Below are 13,645 nucleotides of genomic sequence, written 5' to 3'. Positions count from 1 at the left end.
TTTTCACTAGGTGCCATGCTTTTTTCATCTAGACTAGCTTGCTTCCTATTTGAATGAAATTTGATGAGAAGTTTATGGGGATAGTTGGCTACATCTCCACAGGAATGATTTCCCAAAATGAGGGCCAGGACACCTAGGTTTGAAGTAGGACTGGAATTCTGTTGGCGCTGCCATACTTGGGGTTTCTCTGCTTATCTGTCTGTTGGTTATTAATTGTTGCTAGTGAAGGTTAGGAAGATGACTTTTCCTTAATGATTTCTCCCCTCAGTGATGGTTACATGGGGCTGGGTTGGAAGCAGGTCTGTGGTTTTGGGGACACTACTATTCCCAAAGCTTTAGATACCACCATCACTATCCCTATACCCCTAGTACTCAATGATACTCTATAAGACTGGCTTTATTTTCTGACCTGGTTCCCAAATTGTTCCTTAAATTGAAAACACCCTCTTAAAAGTTGAGACAAGGGCAAAGCTTCAGAAATTTTCACATCTGATGGCTTTCAGTGGTCTATGGAATTATATTCCTTGGGGACAAAAAGTACAACCCAAATTATTATATCTAAAAATGGATTACATTCCAATACATAGTATTTAGAAAACATTTAGCATAAAAACACAGAGAATGACTAAAAACATGCAAAATACATTTTACTTAGAAGAGATTTGGAGAAAAATGTAGTATTCAGTAATATTCAAATCCCTGAAGTAAATCCTTTCATAAATCCCTTAAATTAATACTAACTACATTGTGAACTGCTCTTATTAACTATTTTTGTTTTATATTCAGGTGATTGTAGGGAATTTTTAGACACAAGCTGTCCTATGATATCTGAGTCATACTTCGCATATAACTGATTATCAATTCATAGGCAGGTTCACTTGTTGGAAAATGGCAATTTGCCTAGCTGGTATAAGATCTGTTACATATGATCTACTAAATCTTTTAATGCCATATATGCCACAACATCAAATTGCAATGGAAACTCACAAATAAAATCATTTTGTTTCCAGAGACACAATTTACAAACTTTAATTCAATTAAAGTCATTGATTTCCCACTATGAATGGGGTCTCATGCTGAGCACTAATGTTACAAAAATGAAAAAATCCTACAGTCACTACCCTCAAGAATTTTACAATATAAATTGGAGAAAGGAATATGACATGTTTATTGTAAGTACAAAGTGATAAGCATGCAACACTCTTAATGGTAATATTAGGGATTTTAGAAAATAAACTCTTCTTTCAACTGTTGGTGATAGAGAATGGTGATCAGGAAAGTCTTCATGAAAGAGATTGCACCTGAGAGGTGTCTTCAAGCAACAGAAGGATTCTAGCAAAAGGGAGATATAGATTAAGTACAGTTCAGGTACAAAATATAGAAGAAAGCATTCAGGGAAAGAATGCTTTAAAATATTGCTTGTTTGGGGACCTTGTATTTATATTCAGTTGTTCTTAGCCTTGAATTTTGAGAGATTATTTACCAGATGATTATCTCAAACTAAGGAGCATTAGTCATAAAGAGGTCTCAGAGGACTTTAGAAAATGAGTCTTTTCCATGAACCTTATACCCTGCTCTGCCCAGAACAAAATGTGGGAAGTTCCCTGATTTATCACAGGGACTACACTACTTCCCTGAAGTGAATACAATATATTCTACTATACCAAGGCTGGTGGTCATTCAACTACCTATGGTGTCTTCTAGAAAGACTAGGTGCCAGTCATTCTCCACTAATTTGTAACCAAATGTGAAATCACTGCCTGAGAGACTGCATATGGTAAATAATTTCTGTTATTTTTTTTACCTCTATACTTATCTCCTTCTCTCTTGCAAGGGACATAGGAAGGAGTTTTTTTTGAATATTGAGCATATGAAAAGGAACAAAAATACAGTCTTAAAAGAGAGAGGAAGTTCACCTCACTTTCCTTTCCTTTCCTTTTTCTACTTTGCTATTTCCAAAATTTCTGCCTTTTTTGAGGTGGGGGGAGAGGGAAAGTTTGACTTCTATTCACAGAACTGTAAAATTAATCATGCCAGATAACACAAAAGTACTCATCTTTCTTCAGTGGAACTTATCTAGTTTCTCCAGTATTAAGGAGGTAGATTCATGTTATAATTTTCCTTATTAGACTTTTAGCCAATCCCATTTTAAAGAGAGCAGTGAAAGAAAAGGAAACTATTGGTCTCTTGGAGAGTAAATTTATTTTGTGTACCCCAGAGGAACTAGTATATTTGAAAATATAGCATCAATTCATAGAATCATAGGTTTTTAGAGCTAGGAGATGTTAAGTTCTTCCATTCCCTTTTTATCTCCACCCCAATGTTATGAATGAAGGAATTTAAGCTAAGAGATGCTAAATGTGACATAGTTATTTAGCAAGAGAGTCAGGACTAGAACTGTAACCAGCTTTACTCCCATCTAAAGCTCATTCTGGCTCACCATACTACTTCCCAGTTTTAAATAAATCCTTTCTAATGGTAGCCCATCTCATGTGTGTGTGTGTGTGTGTGTGTGTGTGTGTGTGTGTGTGTGTGTGTGCATTTGCTTGGGGGATGGAAGAAAAAAAGAAATTTATATGATAAATTTATTATATATTTAAAAGGAATAGCAAGTTGTTCATAATAGATTTGCAGTTTCATGTGCAATTATCTTTTTAAAAATTATACTGTTATAGAAATGCTTATTTTATTCCATAAATTCAAAATAAAATAAATAAAAATAAAAAACAAAATAAAAATCCTTTTTAGTTTGACTTAATCCTTTGTATCTAGAAAGTGCTGTACATTAAAGGAAAAATTTTCCTTCCAGTTATTTCTTGTTTTCTTTCTGATTTCTCAATTTCTCCTGTCTTGGAATCAGTACAAAAGCAAAAAACAGAATTTTACTCATCCATATACAGGAGTATCCATAAGGCTAGCCAAGATTAGGGAAAAATCTTAATGAGGGAATATTCTAAGAGAAGCTTAGTATGGATTTCAATTTTTTTTTCAATATTTCCAATTATTTTCAATATTTCAGTATTCAATAGTAGTATGAATTTTAGTATTTTTGTAGCTTTATTATTATAAACTGGAGCTAGAAAATACTGTCAAGACATTTTAGCAACATTTAAACAATAAAAATTTCTTGAGTGTTTAATGTGTGTCAGGCTGCTGTGATGAGTAGCAAAACATCCCAGGGACTTGTATTAAGGAATAAATAGCTATGGTTAAGTATTCCAAAACATAAATATTAAGCATCACCAAACAACTTGAAAACAGTAAATTTTCTTAATTAAGTGAAACATTGATTCTCTGAAATCCATCTCTATATTAATTTGCTAAGAATATTCTTTTTTTTTTCATGGCTGAGACATAAATTATTTGAGACCATGCTTGTTGGAGGCATTGCAAATTAGGATTGAAGAAGAAACAATGAACTTGGGCGGGAAGAGAAGTAGGTTAAAGAACAGGAAAACTGAATTTGAGTCCTAGACCCATCACTTTCTATGTGATGTTGGGTAAATCCCATCACTTCTCTGGGGCTTATTTGCCATGCCTGCAATAGGAGGATTTGGAGAATTTGGATTAAAATTCTTTATAAAATCTTTCATATCTTTCATATCTAAAATGCCACAATTCTGAATCATCCCGTCATGAAAACCCCTTATACCTCACACAATAAGCATTTTTATGCAAAAATAATTTTGGGATTTCCATACATGGAGTAGATGACTTCACAACATTTACTTTTGACTGAAAAAATTCCTTCAACTTTATATCAAGTAGAGAATATGTTTTTGGAGAGTTTTGAGGTTTTAGAGTAAGAACATTTCTCCTTCAGTCAGTGCCAAATTCCCCTCCCCTACCTCCCCCATGAACTCTTTTAATGGAAATATGTTAATTTTACATAATGATGAAATCCATCCTTTTAAAAAAAATCTCAGACTGGACTACTTTAATCCTGTTAAGATGATTGTTTGAATCTCATTGTTTGTAATCTCACTTCAGCAAAAGACTGAGTAGATGAGAGAGAGATGAAAAATATTTCTGCCCTTTATCTTAAGAAATCATGCAAAAACTTTCAATCAACACTTTGCCCTTTATCCTTATGATCTGAGGATATTATTGCTAGTTTAATGAACAGTGATGGCATAATTTTCTAGTGCTTCTCATAACAGCTATGAGTTTCAATCAATTAATCACTCAATAAACATTTATTAATCATTTACTACGTATCAGACAGTGTGCTAGTGATGAAGAGTTTCACTTGAATGAATTTGTTGAATTGATACCAGTCACCCGGTGCCAAGGATATGAAAGGAGGTGATGGTAATAGGGATGCAATGAAGGTAAAGGTGAGTGAAGACATAGGGTTCCAGTAGCTAAGGATGACATGGTTGAGCTCAATTTATCTTCCTCTGTGGGTGTTAGGTAACTAATTTCCTTTTTGGTACAGACCACCTGTGATTTATTTATTTATTTATTTTTAAAGCAATCGGGGTTAAGTAACTTGCTCAAGATTACATGGCCAGTTATTTCTGGGTGTGGTGCTGAGTATCTGAGCCCGGATTTGATCCAGGTCATCCCGACACTGGAGCCGGTGCTCTTACTCACTGAGCCACCTGGCTGCCCTGACCAACTGTGATTTAATTGGTACAGGAACTCCCTGATCCTTAACAACAGTATAGATTGTCATTTGTCTGCAGTTTATGGTTTTAGAGCATTTTCTGAAGCACTGGTAGGTTAAATGACTTGCCATAATGCTTCTCAAGTTTTTTCTACAGCAAAAATATACAGTCATTAAATGTCAGGGTACTGAATATTGTCTAAATTTGAATGAAAAGTTTAGTCCGTTTCATGGGGCAGTTGATGAACAGCTTCTGCTCTCACAGATCAAAATATCATCACAGGGTCATGTGATTTGGATCTGAACCAATTTAAGATTATTTATTCTAACTTTATCATTTTGGAGCTTAGAAAACTGAGGACCAAACCAATATCACATAAATAGTAAGTAATGGAATTGGAGTTTTGAGTCCTTCTGTTTCTGAAACCTTCTATTTATATGAATTTGTTGTTGAATTAGGTCAATTAAACCTTAGAATTCTATCCAGTGATGTATTTTAGTTACATATTGAACACATTTCAGCATCATGTCAGGATATTTATTCTGGTCAATTGGATTGTTTATTAAGTGCCTACAACCATTACCATGCTGGAACCTCAGATTGCATTTTAGAGTTCTCTGACTAAGATGTGGGATTAAGTAATTTATTTTGGATTTGCATAGGAATCTCTTCGTAGTTTTTCTTGCCAAATCTGATCGTTGACTTCCCTTATTGGTCTGCACTTGGAATCACAAAATCATTGAATGTTAAATATGGGTGAGATATTTGAGACATGATCTACTTCAGGGATTTCTCAATGTTTTTTTTTAAGTCTCCTTGGCTTTTTTTTCTTTAATATCCCTTGGCTTTTAGCAAACCTTCACATATTCCCTCTTCCATATGAAAGGAAATAAATTCTAGAATTTCTCATACATAAGTTTACTAAGACAAAATAAATTTATTAATTATTGATAAAATTCAATTTTACAGATTTAAACATAACATTAAATTAAATTAAACAAAAATAAAATAAATAGTATTTCATTAGAACATTCTTTTAGTCTAATAAAGTTGTTAAACATTTGTCAGAACACAGTTAAATAAATTAGTGAGAGCCGTGCTTTTATTTCTTGTTACCCAACAGTTTTATTCTCAATATAATTCTTGAAAGACATATCTGCATATGATGTTCAGCCTCCAGTTTCTTTTTTGCCTTGGATTTGATTGAGAGTAGGATTGATAATCCTGATTCATAAAGATAATTTAAAAAATCTACTGAAAGTGTCATGGAACACTTTTTAAAAATTAAGAATGGGATATTCTTTTCAAAGTTTATGCTGGGAAAGCTAAGTGGTGCAGTGAATAGAGCACCAGCCCTGGAATCAGAGGTACCTAAGTTCAAATCCAGCCTCAGACACATAACACTTACTAGCCAGGTGACCTTGGGCAAGTCACCTAACCCCAATTGCCCTGCCCTCCCTCATCCAAAAAGCAAAGTTTATGCCGAACATTTTTAACTTGATTGGTTGAATAACAATTTGAAGTCTGGTTATTGTATTGTATCAATTAGATAATCTTTCACTTGGTGGAATTTGTTTTTTAATTTTTTTTCTAGCTCATTATGAAAAGGACTTCTTATACAGACCTCATCCTTTTAGTTTTGATCAGCTTTCCCTCAACTTTTTCATTTTCATCAGGTTTCTTCCCTTTTCCAGCCTGACTCCACCTTTTTACCATTTCATCTTCATCCATATTTTTTTTAGTCAACACTATCACGTTTTGAGTATTTCAATAGGATATAGTTTTTTTTAAATATTCCACATACCCCTTTGATCAGATGTTCCTCTTCCCTTGGCATACATGCTTCTCCCGTAGGTTGGGAACCCCTAATCTCTGACGTCATATTGTGATGTATATCATTGCCAGACTGGTTAAAATAACAAGATGTGGTTTCATATTTATGTGGGAGAATATTTCAGCATTAAAGGTAGAGAATTAAGCTCTTTTACATTCTAATAGCTATTTTACTCATTTTCTCCAGGAGGTTTATAGTAAAGACTTGAATGAATGGCTGAAGTAAATAATTCTATAGTGTCTGAGTTTGTGCTGTTGGGACTTTGTGATTCATGGAAACTTCGGACTTTCTTTTTTATTTTGATCTTGGTGCTCTACCTGGTCACTGTTTCAGGTAATATCTTTATTGTGATTTTAGTTATCACTGACTCCCATCTCCATTCCCCCATGTACTTCCTGTTGGCCAATCTTTCTTTTGTTGATTTATGGCTTTCCTCAGTTACTACTCCAAAGATGATCACAGACTTGCTCAAGGAAAACAAGACAATCTCCTTTGGGGGCTGCATGTGTCAGATCCTCTTTGTGCATTTTATTGGAGGGGGTGAGATGGTGCTACTTGTGGCCATGGCTGTTATGTAACTATATGCAAGCCTCTCCACTACACAACCATCATGAGCCAAAGAAGATGCATTTGGCTTGTAATGATCTGTAATGGGAATGCAAATTTGGAAGATCTTCCCTACCCCTGGGCTAAAATGCACCTGAAGCCTGGGGAGGGAGGCTTGTTTTTCAGTAGATACTTCTTGATTGGCCAGTGAGTCAATAAGGTTGTTACATTCTCTGAGCCAGGAGAAGGCTATATAAGCCCTGTTTTGGGACTCACTTTGAGAAGTGTTCTGTGATTTGATCTGAATTCTGGGAAGCCGTTGTTGAGAGTCCCCCGGCTTTGAAAAACCCAGATGTGGAAACCCAGATGTTGACCGGGTATGGAAGTAATGGTTGGACAGTTTGGAAAGCTGTCTACTTGATCTGTTAATGTCTTGATAATTCTGTCTGTATATTTTGAAGTTTGGGGTGCTGACCTTTTTCCCCTAAACAAGGTAAACGATATATGTCTGACTGATTAAAGTAAGCTTGTTAACCCATTTTGAGTTGCTTTCCTTTAACAAAGCAGATCCAAGAACCTGTATGGGCGGCAAACCCTGAGGACACGCTTGGGGTGCTTGCTGCTACATGATCTCATGGACTATTGGATTTGTCCACTCTGTGAGTGAATTAGTTGTGATTGTGGATCTGCCTTTCTGTGGCCCTAGAGTAGTAAACAGTTTTTTCTGTGACATCTTACTGGTGATTGACCTTGCCTGAATTGATTCTTATTCCCTGGGAATCTTGATGAATTCTGATAGTGGAGTTCTTGTTATGACATGATTCATTCTCTTACTGATCTCCTATACTTACATCCTTCTCACAGTGTGCAGTTACTCCAAAGATGGGGCCTTCAAGGCACTTTCCACTTGCACCGCTCATATCACAGTGGTGGTGTTATTCTTTGGACCCTGTATCTTCATATATGTGTGGCCACTTAATATGACATCAGTGGACAAATTTATTGCTGTGTTTTACTTAGTCATCACCCCTCTCTTGAATCCGGCCATCTATACATTTAGAAACAAAGAGATGAAAGTTTCCCTTAGAAGATTTAAAAATCAGTATGTGAGTTCTAGGTGTAATTTGTACGGTCTTTGTAAATAGCAGTTCCATATTTTATGTATCTCATGGGCCACTCAATGGCTGTAAGCATGTTGCATTCAATTTCAAATACTTGATTTGCAAGTAAAAGTTTTCATATAAAAATATAATATACAAAATTACTATGTTGATAATCAAATTAATACATAATTTAGTATGTTATTTGTTGTTGGCTTATTATTCATTATTAAATTATGATTAATAATCAATAATTGGATAAATTAAAATAAATGTCTGAAATTTGATACCTAAGTCTCCATCAGCAGTGTTTCATGATTGCTTGTTTTCATGTCTCCAGAAAAATCCATCTATCCCGATTGAACATTAGATGACTAGACTTTATCTCTTATGTGGTACTGGTGGAATTGATTTGGTGACTGTTAATCCTGAAGTTCAACACAGAATCCAAGGACTTTAATTTTTGCCTTTGTGTCTCCAGCACTGAGATCACTTCTTGTTACACAGTGGTCATTTAACAAATGCTTGTTGATTGGTTTTTTGAGGTCTTGCACTTAACCTTTATCATAACTGGGATCTTGAAAATTGTTGGTTATTATGATTGATTTGTCAAATTTAAGTGACTTTTCAATAATGGGAAAAAAGTAACAGAGCCACTACTTTTTCTTTTTACCCTCCCCTTTCACCTAAGAAGGAAATGAGATTTTTTATTAAGGGAGAGAAAAAAGGTGATATTGGAAGCAACAATCAATGTAAAGGTTGCAGATGTAATTTTCTAGTGTTTTTCACCCACTCAGAAGGAATTCAATGAAAGTAAGCCTTATCCTTCTATTAATTCTTATAATTTGAAGCACAGAATGTCTTTCATTTGTCTCTTTTAAAAATCCTTTTGGCCATGATTATGAGCTCTTTGTAGAGTCTAGTCATCAAATACACAATTTGAGAAAAGATCTGTTACTAGTACTTGTTTGGTTTCTTTTGTTCTTCTCCAAGGCAAAAATCATATATCAAATCACTTTCCTCTGAGATAAAGTTAAATGTGTCATGATTAAATTATAGGAAATCATCATTATTTTTACCAAATTAATAAAAATAAATGTATGGTTATGATATTCTCAATAATCTTTGATTATAGAGTGAAAAAGACAAAACCAGGAAGAGTTAACAAACAAAAAAATAATGTACAACTAACAACAAATACTAACATTTAAATAGCATCTCAAAGTTGGTAAAGTGCTCTTTGCAAACAAATCATTTAGTAATAAAAATTACCTTATTTGGGATAAATAGTTAAGAGAACCTTTTCCTTAAAATAAAACTGATGGGGGAGATCATATTGTCTTGTCACTCATTTCATCTCCATTGAACAGGATGCCAGCAGTTGAGAGAATTATAAACATCCTCATTGCTAATGTGGCCCTATTTTTTGGACCAGTTTTATCATATAAGTTTAGGGAATTGAAATTAGTTTGTTCTAGCTCCTTCATTCTAGGGCATATCCTATTTTTATCTTGCTGAATTGATGTAGTAAGTTAGCTTGATTCTTATCCCTCAACTTCCCCTTCCTTGTAAATTGGTAAATTTCCCTCACCCTCTAGTGAGAGAAGAATTATTTGGGTGCAAGCTGCTCTGTATATATTGCCTAACCTCATTCTTGAGTCCTCTTTCTTGATATAACTCAATATCCTCCTTGACTTGGTGTCAGGAAGACATCAGTTTAAATCTATCTTTATACACTTACTAGATGTATGATACTAATTAAGTCAATTAACATCTCACACTCAATTTCTTTATTGAATAACAGGGAAAATAATAACACTTACCTCACAGCAACCCTGTGAGGATTCACATAAATAAAGATTTTTGCATACCTTAAATTGCTACATAGGTACTATTTATCACTATCATCATCAACATCATCACTTTTTGGAATAGGGGGTGGTTCTATAGGTAGAAAATATGACATAGACTATCAGATAAGGTAGATGTTTTGACTGAATTTGTTGAAATTATTTTGTCTTTATTTTTTTCTATTGTTATAAGGGTATGGCTTGATGAGTTGTGGAAGAGGGAAGGAAATTTGGAAGTAAATGGTGTGAATATATTAATATATATATTTATAAAAAATAAAATTAATTTATTTCTATAATTCTTTAAAATTTCTACAGCCTGAAGGATAAATTTTGTCTGTGTATGTTTGGTCAGGTCAAACTATTATTTCCAACTTAATTTTCTTAATTCCACTTCCATTTCCTCTTATACAAAATTAGATACTGAGAGTCTGAGTCTGGCACCTCCACTATCATAAATAATGAAACCACATTACTACAAAAATGCTGGCCAATCTGTTCCAGTTTCTGTCTATTTTCCTCTTTCAAGTTTTCTCTACAAATGTTCTTTAGGAAAATACAGCTAAAATGTGCTCATACCAAACTCTCAATGTTTTTTCCCCTTACAGATTTTGATGATTTTGTGAGGTATTCACCTGTGTTAAGATTTTTCAAATTTATTCCATAAACCAGTGTTTTCTTAATAAAAGAATTCATTAAAATTAGAATTGATCAAATGGAAGCTAATGACTTTGTGTGACATCAAGAAACAATAAAACAAAACCGAAGGAATAAAAAAAAACTGAAGAAAAGTTTTCGTGGCAAAGATACTGGAATGGTTTGACATTTCCTTCTCCAGCTCATTTTACAGATGAGGAAACTGAGGTAAACAGGGTTAAGTGACTTGCCCAGTACTACATAGCTAGTAAGTATCTAAGGTCATATTTCAACTTTAAAAAAATTATATCTTCCTGAGTTCAGACCCAGCACTCTATCCACTGTGGCACCTAGCTGCCGAAAAGGTGACTGACGACAAATGGAAAACACAATATGGTTAATATTAAAATTACATTGATTATATACTTTGTAGCCAATGTGAAGAAGCTCTATGCAGTTAAAATGGGACCTGGGTTTAGCTACTCAGATCATGAGCTTCTTGTTGTAAAATTCAGAAAGTACGGAAAACCATCAGATCATATAGGTATGACCTAAATAACAGCCCTTATGACTATGAAGTAGAAATGATGAATAGATTTGAAGGATTAGATTTGGTAGAGAGAGTGTCTGAAGAACTATGAGCAGAGCTTTGCTTTTGCAGAAGGCAGCAACAAAAACATTACATAGAAAAAGAAGAGCAAGAAAGTAAAATGGGTATCTGATTGGCTTTACAAATAGCTGAGGAAGAATGGAAAGCAAAAGGTAAAGGAGAAAGGAAAAGATACACCCAGCTGAATGCAGAATTCCAGAGAAAAGCAAGGAGTGATAAGGTTTTCTTAAATGGACAATGTAAAGAAATAGAAGAAAACAATAGAATGGGAAAGAGGAGTTCTCTTCAAGAATATTAGAGATGTCAATGCAATGTTTCAGGAAACAATGGGCATGATAGAAGACTAAAATGTAAGGGACTTAAGAGAAGCAACAAAGATAAAAAAGGAGTAGGAAGAAAATACAGAATATTATACAAGAAACATCTAAACATCAGCAGTAACCACAATGTTTTGGTTAGTGATCTAGAGCCAGACATCCTGGAGAATGAAGTTAAGTGGACCTTAGGAAGTATTACTAACAATAAAACTAGGGGAAGTGACAGAATTCTAGCTGAGCCTTCTAAAATTCTAAAAGATGATGCTATTAAAGTGTTGTGCTCAGTATGTCAGCACATTTAGAAAACTCTACAGTGGCCACTAGACTGGAAAAGATCAGTTTACATCCCAGTGCAAAGAAAGGGCAATGCCAAAAAAAAGGTTCAAATTATTGAACTCATTTACCATGCCAGCAAGGTTTTGCTTAAGATTCTGCAAATTAGTCTTCAGTAGTATATGTCAGAAAAGGAGGCATATAAATCAAGCCTAGCCAAAGAACATCCTCTTTTCTCTTTTTCTTGATAGATACTGTGTTCTCCTAGGTGACTCCACAGATAAAGAACTGGACCTTGAGTCAGGAAGACCTGAGTTCAAATCCAACCCCAGATACTTAACTATGTAATTTGGTTCGTCACTTCACCAGCCTCAGTTTGTTTAACTGTAAAGGTGGGGATAATAAGAGCACCTATCTCTCAGTGCTTTTGTGAGGATAAAATGAAATGTTTGTAAAGTGCTTTGCAAATCTTAAAATACATGTACAATCACCTTTTTTCCTAGCCTCCCAGTTTTGTCCCTGGAATTTTTTCTTTTAAAAGTCCAGTAATATCTTGTTTCGTCAATGTCCTGCCCAGTAGTTTAATGTATAAGATAGTCCAAAAATTTCAGTTTAGAGCATGATCTTCCCCATCTTTAAAGGAAGGAAAGGAGGGAAATATTCATTTATTAACTGCCTTCTATGTGACAATCACTTTGTTAAGAGCTTTACAAAGGAGGATAATAGGCATTTATTAAGCACTTACTATGTTCTAGGCACTACGCTGGTCTTTCTTTTTTTAATGAATATAATCTCATTTGATCCTCAAGAAAAGCCTGTGAGGTAGGTGCTATTATCTCCATATTGCAACTTAGGAAACTGAGGAAAATAGGAGTTAAGTGATTTACAAGGATCACATTTAAAAATTTTACATATATGTGAACACACACATATATACATGCAAACACAAGTATTTCTCTTCTCCAACTGTTCCCTTTTTCCATGGCATTTAAAAAAAATAAAGAAAAGCCTTACAAAAATAGGCATATAATTGAAAAACTAATTCCCTTATTGGTCATGTCCCAAAATGTACATTTTATTTTGCATTTTATATCCATCAATTCTCTAGTAAGAGAATAGGGAGCTACCACGTTTCATATTTAGTCATCTACTGTTGTGTTGTATCATTGAATTGATTAGAATTATAAAGTCTCTTAAAGTTGTTTTTCTTCATATTGTTATCATCTTATACTGTGCTCCATGTCTTTTCACTTCATTCTACGTCATGTCATTGAAATATTTCTATTTCCTCTGAAACTGATTATTTTGTCATTTTTATGTCGCGATATTTCATTATATTCATAAATAGTAATTTATTTAGCCATTTTTCAATACATGAATGCACCTTATGAATATCTCAATATGAATGAATAAAAACATTTATTTATGATTAAATTTTGTTATGGAAAATTTAATTTTTTTCCATTTACTTATTACATCTGTCTAGGAAGAAAAAAGCCTTTTCCATGGTTGGAATATAATAATAGAATGTAACATATTAATGCTGACCATTAATTGAGCCAGCTCTAAATGAAAAAACTTAAGGACCACCTCTTCAGTGGACATACAGATTATCACCTTGTAGACTGGTAGGCTTTTGCTGTGGCCCTTGGAATTTACACATATAGTAACTCTTTCTCAGTCAGGAAAAAGAGAGGAAAAAACTTTGTATAATAATGAGCACTGTCAGGGATTAAATCCCAGTGGAATTTATTAAAGAACCCTGTTGATTTCCCTTAGGCTTCAAAGAAAAGAATTCTTTGCTATTGTTTTTTAGTTATTTCAATCATGTCCAACTCTTCCCTACTCCAGTTGTGACTTCTAGACTCC

At 34.1% G+C, this 13,645-nt stretch overlaps 1 pseudogene; it reads left to right on the top strand.

The window, feature by feature from the left end:
• Positions 1 to 6,330: 6,330 nt before the first annotated feature.
• LOC138168735 (olfactory receptor 4F4-like) lies at positions 6,331 to 11,217 on the top strand (annotated as a pseudogene).
• Positions 11,218 to 13,645: the final 2,428 nt, after the last annotated feature.

Source organism: Petaurus breviceps, unplaced genomic scaffold (genome assembly GCF_028583685.1).
Source record: "Petaurus breviceps papuanus isolate PSGF00001 unplaced genomic scaffold, PetGlider_PUasm1.0 37, whole genome shotgun sequence".
In the NCBI taxonomy this organism is placed as follows: Eukaryota; Metazoa; Chordata; class Mammalia; order Diprotodontia; family Petauridae; genus Petaurus; species Petaurus breviceps.
Note: the sequence above shows the minus strand (reverse complement) of the source record. Positions and strands in the feature narration are given on the sequence as shown.